This window comes from Hemitrygon akajei, chromosome 1 (assembly GCF_048418815.1).
Source record: "Hemitrygon akajei chromosome 1, sHemAka1.3, whole genome shotgun sequence".
In the NCBI taxonomy this organism is placed as follows: Eukaryota; Metazoa; Chordata; class Chondrichthyes; order Myliobatiformes; family Dasyatidae; genus Hemitrygon; species Hemitrygon akajei.
In genome coordinates this window covers 100,255,954-100,263,676 of record NC_133124.1, presented here as the reverse complement: position 1 = coordinate 100,263,676, position 7,723 = coordinate 100,255,954, and the positions used below count along the sequence as shown (strand labels likewise).

General features: G+C 38.6%; 1 long non-coding RNA gene across 1 annotated transcript; it reads right to left on the bottom strand.

Moving 5' to 3' along the window:
• Nucleotides 1–392: 392 nt before the first annotated feature.
• LOC140729070 (uncharacterized) lies at nucleotides 393–5,185 on the bottom strand. The gene is made up of 3 exons (XR_012099257.1): nucleotides 4,905–5,185; nucleotides 3,474–3,614; nucleotides 393–1,329 (listed from the first exon to the last, which is right to left on the bottom strand). It is a non-coding gene; the product is annotated as an uncharacterized lncRNA (long non-coding RNA).
• Between the last annotated feature and the right edge of the window lie 2,538 nt (nucleotides 5,186–7,723).

The window sequence follows — 7,723 nt, the reverse complement described above, 5'->3', positions numbered from 1 at the left end:
GCAGCTTGATAAATGAAATCCACAACTGCAGAGGCATCACACAAACCAAACTTCTTTCCATGGACTCTGCCTACACTTCATGCTGCCTCAGTAAAGTAGCCAACATAATCAAATACACCACTCACCCTAGACATTCTCTTTTCTCCCTTCTCCCATCAGGCAGAAGATTTAAAAGCCCAAAAGCACTTACCACCAGGCTCAAGGAAAGCTACTATGCCACTGTTATAAAACTACTGAATAGTTCCCTAGTATGCCAAGACAGATTCTTGACCTCAATCTACCTCACTGTGATCCTGCACCTTGTTTACTTGAAGTTTCTCTGTATTGTTTTACCTTGCATTGTGTAATGATTTGATGTGCATGAATAGTATGCAAAACAAACTTACCACTGCATTTCAGTATAGGCGACAATAATAAATCAATTCCAGTTCCATGTTGGGGTAACATTGGCTCTGGAGTGTAGGTTGAACAATTTCATATGGTCCAGTGGGGAACTTGTGGGAAATGAGGGGCAGCATTGTTGTGGGAAAAAAGTTCCTAGATACCAGTCTGTAATGGACCCACAGCTTAAGCTGATAGCTTGTATCTCATCATATATGCAGATGTTTAGTGGTGACAAATTTCTGCAAACAGCTAAATTTGAATGAAGCTCCATAATTCTTCTTTATTTCTGGATTCAGTCTTTTGTATAATCAAAACCGATAGAGCAGCTTTACTTCTGTTGGAGTTGGCACTCAGCAAAGCTCACATCCATCATGTAATTCAGGGAGCAGCAGTTTGATTACTTTGAGGAGATCCCCAAGTGTTTGACATTAACATCACAGAAATATTCATATGTCAAGATTACCAACAAGTTTCTACAGCTCTTGCAGTCTTTTCACACACCATCTGTTCTTTAGGTCCCAGGTTTTCTGTTGGACTTCAGTCTTGAGGTCTCACACACTCAACAACATAATCTAAAAGGTGACTAGATACAAGTATCGAAGACTTGTGTTCATCCTTTTGGCAAAATAGGTGTTGCTTATGACAAAACCATACTCCCAAGTGCTTTGTCAGGAGGACTCTATTCGAATTAGTTTCTTCTCTCTACTATACTTTTCAGAGGATTGCACTGCTTCCAACCCTGGCTGTAAAGTTTCACAAGAGGATAATCTTGTCTTCAATGATGTCAGCCAACTTTCCTCCCAAGTCAGAGTATTATCTTCCTTGGCCATATCCATAACTTCTTGATTTGCAGAGCTTGATGTATGACTGCTGCATGCTAGGAGTGTGAACAGAAGTTACAGATGTTTGCCATTAAGATGGTGTGGTGTCTCAAAAACTCCTCTTCTGTGGGGTAAACAAAGTTCACACTAAGCAGACTGCACTTCTAATCGTTTTCTCTTCCAGAAGACAAGGTATTCAGCACCTTGTTCTTTCAGTTTATTGTCCTATTGTACTAAAGGCAATACCAGTATCAGAATGTCCATGTTGCTGAGCTATAGCAGTGCGCTGTGCAGATCAGCGATTCAGGAACAGCTTCTTCCCCTCTGTCATCTGATTCCTAAATGGACATTGAACCCGTGAACACTGCCTCACTTTTTAAAAAAATGTTTCTTTTTTTGCATGATTTTTAATCTATTCAATATACATATACTGTAATTTACTATTATTTTATTTTTTTCCTTTTCTTCTATATTATGTATTGCATTGAACTGCTGCTGCCAAGTTAACAAATTTCATGACACATGCCAGTGACAATAAACCTGATTCTGAGACTCTACTGTGGCTGTCCCTGTGGTTCTTTTACTAGGTTCCAAACATCTAGTGAGGAGTCCAAAAATGCTTGAAAATGACTTTTTTTGATAACTAGCTACCCCATAGATTTGGCAAAATTAGGTCATGATCCAAGGGCAACAAGATCCATGATAAGAGGAGACCAAATTTTTCTGTATGAATAAAACTATATAAAAATGGATACATGTCCCAGTGCCCATTTACACACATTAGCAAACACTAAACAGGTGGCCTTGACACAATGTCCTGTACTCCCCTTCCCTGCATCCAATCTTCCCATGGATTTCCCACACCTTACATCTCTCCTATTCCCACACCTCTTCTTCAGTACTCCCCACCATCCCTAAAACACTTCCTAACACCTTCTACATTTCTGCAGAACCTCTATCCAGTCATGTTTCTCCTTCACCCAACTGCTTGGTCATTTCCTTTCTTCTTTGGATAAATTACTCAGCTCTCTCCTTTTCACTTTTTTTTAAAAAGCGCGTCGCACTAGACAATCTTGACTGGCGCATGGTATCAGGATTGGTCTCCTTTCGGATTAACTGGATCACAATATGAACTTTCCTGACTTGACCCTTGTTTTTTTTTTGAGGCCGAGTGGCTAGCTCTACGCTCAACCCAGTACGGATGGAAAGCGTGCTCGAGGGTGGCCTGACTTGGATTCGAACTTGGGAGCCTTCGCTCCAGAGTCCGGCGCTGATGCTATTGCGCCACCAGCCGGCCTTTTTGCTTATTCTGATATATAGCTTTCTCCACTATCACTAACATTCCTTACTTTCCAGTTGCCAAACCCTCATCCGAGCCCAGCACAGGCTTCCTGAATTCTTCCACCCTGAAAATTTGAGTGGAAAAGTATCTTGTTTTAACAGTGGTCTCCCAAGTGTTCTACAGACCCTGACTAACAGGGTCATTCTATGACAGCATCTCTTTCTGCTCCATTGAAAGACATTACTGAAGTTAAACATATTGAAGGTACAAATGACATGGATCAGTTGAACCAGATCTATTTGTTAGTGGATTTGGGACTTCCAGAGCTTAGATGAATAAGAATCTCATTTATACAATTGCTCATTTCAATTTATTTATTTTATTTAGAGATACAGTGTGAAACAGGTTCCTCTGGCCCAACAAGCCACACCAATAGCAACCTATCTATTTTATGCTAGCCTAATCACAAGACAATTTATATTGACCAATTAACCTACTAACTAGTACATCTTTGAATTGTGGGAGGAAAACAGAACACCTGGAAGAAACCCACACAGTCACAAAAAGTACGTACTGAGTCCTATATTTGCTTACAGGATATGGCTGTTGCCGGCAGCTAATATGAAGGTAGGAACACAAAGGACTGCAGCAGAGTTCAATTTTGTCATTCCGCCATACATGAATACCCAAGCATACAGCTAAACTCAGTAGCGTTATTCTAGGGCCAAGGTGCAAAACACAGTACCAACAGTCATGCACAGCACAAGGCACATATAAGATAGCAAGTACTAAGGCCAGCTCCTTCAGTTTCTCCGCCAACAAGTAACTTGCTGATAGGTATTGAGGAATCAGGATTGAGGTGGCAAGGAGAAAAATTCAGGCGCATCAAGAGTTTCCAGGAGATTTAACACCACAGGGTGGGATACTGCACCACACTCAGAACACTCTATGGATGTATAGACTGAGACAAGAAACAAGCAACTTACCCTCCTCAGTTCTTTCTGTAATTCAATTTAAAATGAAGACTGATCTGATCGTAATCTCAACTCCACATTCCCAGCTTCCTCCATAACTTTTCACCTGCTTGCTGATGGAAGAATATATCCACTGGATAGTCAATGTATAAACTGAGAAAAGAAACTGGCAACTTACCCACTTTAATTCACTCTGCTATTCAATTAAGATAAAGAGTGATCTGATTGTAACCTTGACTCCACATTCCCACCATTCCCCAAAATACATTATACATATACACACACACTACATATATCAATCAAATTAATAACCCAGAACAAACACACTGAATTACATTTATCTTCGCACCAAGCATCTCCTCAAATTTAGTGATTTTGTTTTTAAAACAGCATTTATTTTCTAAAATTACTATAAACCTTATGACATAAAGGGCAACATCTTACAATGTTCCAGGTATTTCTAGAGTAACTGTTTTCTGCTAAAGTTGCTGAACATCTCCAATTTAATACTGCAGCTGCAAAATCAGTCAAAATACTTTCAGAAACTGCGAAGGAAGTCTTATTTTACAGGCTTCCACGAAAAAGAAATTCAAGTACGTTCAAATTAAACAATTATTCACATGCAATTTGCTTCTACTATTAAATAAAATTACGATATTATAACCTTGAGAGAAAGAGAACAATGTTTTGACGCTTAAAACTGGCTGCACTTGGAATAACGTGTGCATTTCCGGTCACCACACTAAAGAAAGGATACGATTCAGATGTTAAGTAGAGTTTGGATAGGCTAGGACCTTTTTCTCCCCAATCCTGGAGCAAAGCTAGTTGAGAGGTGACGAGATAGAGGTATATAAAATTATGAAAGATAGAGATAGGGTATATAGCCAGTTTATTTCCCATTGTAGGGATGTCTAAAAAAAAAACCTCAGGTTTAAGGCGAGAGCAAAGATGTTTAAAGGGGACCCGAGTAGTAAGTTTCTCCACACAATGTAGTTAGTATCTGGAATGAGCTGTTGGAGGTGATGGAATAAACAATACCAACATTTAAAGTACTTGAATAAGCAGGACACAGAAGGAACTAATGCAAGCAAATGAGATTAGTATAGATTGGCATGATGGTGAACATACATGTGGTGTGACGAGTGGCCTGTTTCTATGCTGTACAGCTCTATGACTCTTTTCTAAATCTTTAGCCCAGCTTTAAATGCTTTTGAATTGCTGACAAAAAAGAAAGGAAAAGATGACATTCATGTACCAAAGCACTGCAGATGCATAATATTATCAAATCACAACAGTAAGGATGCTTGTTCTCATAACTCCTGATTTTTGGTGTAATATCACATCAAATAAATCAGAGGTGGAAACTGCAACAGTTGGGAGCAATTGCAATGATCAATACTCAAAATCCCACTGACTGAATTGGAAATAATGCATCTTACGCACCTTGAGTGCCATCATAGCAGTTGATCCCTTGCAGTAAGAAGCTTGTCCATTTTATCCCTTCATAATGATGGCAAATTGCAACATCTAGTGGAGTTCACCTACTGGCCCACAATGCTTCCATAAATCAGAATTTTATTTTTAAAACTTGTACAGAGAATTGTGATACATCTTCTAAGTAATTCCAAGAAAGTTATCACAGAGAGAATCAAACCAATTAAGTTTCCAAAAGAAATCATTCCACTTGAAGGTCAATTGGGAATGCCGAGCAACTCTTGTCACTTAAAGAATCTGCAGCCGGTGGTCGTAAACATCTGACTGAAAGCTAGAGAAATCTTTTACAGCTTCCAGTCGGGGATGTTTACAGCAACAGACCACAACTGTATTACAGAAGACCCAAGAACATTACAATTATGTAAAGCAGAACAATATAAGAATGCCTTGTTAAACTCGAAATATTCAGCAATGAATTTTGCTTCCTTGGTTCAACATTTGGTCAGATGCTACCTTGACATCAAGGTTAGCAAATCCTACCAGTATTCTTCCATTCAGATTGTATTCAATTTTGTTTCAAGTTTGTATTTAGAACTGGAAGCAAATAGTGGGAAAGCTCAAAAGCAAATATTGCTGATTTGCCATTTTTCATGAAATAATTGATAACCTTTTATTTGAAGATTGAGAATAGCTGGGTCAAGTGTGTCTGTTTTATGCATAAGACTAAATAAGAACATATTTTCCCCTCATTGTCGAGTAACATCAGTACCAAGGCAACTTATTTTTGTTATTTCAGAATAAAAAATTAAAGCACAGAGATCTGGAATGGGCAGCAGAAAAAAAATTGTTACCAATTTGAGAAAAATACATGTAACCCATTTCTTTAAATGAAGTTTCATAGTCTTCATTTTCTACCTTCTTAGAAAAATATAAATATCTAGTAATTCCTAGATTTATAAGCAATACAGGTAAACATCCCGGTCTTAAAACACAGAAATAAGGAAAGGCTATAAGGTATGATCTCTATTCATTCAAACAGCATAGCTGATCCGGTTTCTCAAGCTCATTTTTCTGGCTGATTCGCATCTACTAAATTTGTTAATGTCTAAAATTGAATTAGTCTCAACCATACTCAATGACTTAGAATCTGCAGCCATGTAAGGAAAAAAAATTCTTAAGGTTTACAACCCTCTGTGCAAAGATTTTTCTCATCTCAGTCCTGAACAATTTATCACTCATCCTGAAATTATGACTTTCAGTTCTATATTCCCAAATTGGTGGAAACAATTGAAACAGACTTTTGTCATCTATCATGTCACTTGAAAAACTCCTGTGTACTCCCAATGAGATTACCTCCCATTCTTCTAATTTCCAGTGAGTATAAAGAATAAAAACAGGAAAAATACAGCATGTTAGACAGCATCTGTGGAGAAAGAGATACATTGAACATTCAGTAAATGATTCTTCATTATATAGGCCAACCTTACTCTCACCTTTCTCAGAATTCCCCTCATCTTAGTAGTCAGTCAGTCTTGGGACTTAGTCAAAGTGTACAACTCTTTAAGAATAAAGATCAAAATTGCACAATACTTTAAAGTCTCAACAAAGGTTGGTACAACTTCAAAAACACTTCCTAACTTTTGTTCTCAATATATACGTACCTTTCCAATTGCTTGCTGTAGCTGCACATTTGCTCTCAGAACCAACTCCCCAAACACCAGGTAATCGCTTAACATTTGGAAAGCATTTTGTTTTCTATCCTTCATACCAATTGAACACCCTGATTTTCCCAGATTATGCTCAATTCCAACAACCTTATAGCCAATTATTCTATCTTTGATATCTTTTTTTCTCCTTTTCAAGGTTCTTTTGATGACCCTGACCTGGAGTTACACTCTGACTTTGGTTCTTTGTGGGAATGCGACCTGCTCTCAAGGCCTCACGACTGGCCGATTTTCAATATCCCAAGGATGCAGACTGGAAGACTATTATGCCTTCAGGGTGCCAGATTTTCGTGACTCTGGAGACAGGCCGATTGTAAGTCAGTGCTCCAGACTGAAGCGTCGTGGGAGAACATGGAACACCAGGAGCAGCGGCTTAGCTGCTGTTGACTGTGCATCCAGAGAGCTGCACATTTCTGGGGCAACTCTCCGGGCACAGATGGGAAAAAATTACACAACAGACTTTTAACATCGTAAATCAGTGAGTTGTTTGTTATGTCTCCCTTCTCGCTGTGAAATGGGGACACCTCTTTTTCCCTTATTAGGGAGAGAGACCACCTACCTGTAGCATATCAAATTACTAGGTGAACGAATAGTGTTTTAGGTACTGCAAGTCTGTGTCTTTAATGATGTTTGCTGCATCCTTGAGTGCTTGGTGGAGGGTGCTGATGCTTTTTTGCTGGTGGGGTTGGGGGGAGGGAATGTTGCCTTGCTGCTGCTTATGTGTGGGAGAAGGGAGCAGAGGGGGGCTTGGGGTTCTAGCGTTTAACTGCCATTCATTCTTTGGGGTACTCCTCGGTTTTTGTGGATGTTTACGGGAAAAAAAAAGATTTTCAGGATATATATTGTATACATTTCTCTGACATTAAATGTACCTATTGAAAGTATTCTGTCTATATTCTCAAGTTCTCCCCATAGTGCTCTTTCCTATCAAATTTTATATAATCAACTTTTTAATCAAATCATAATTACAGAAAATACTAAATGAATCTGACAAAAAGCACAGAAATAATTTGGTTTAAACTCAATTTTCTCTCTAATTCTCATTTGGAATAATGGGACACAAAACCAAAGATAACATAAGAAACTACCAAAGTTTCTCAAAAG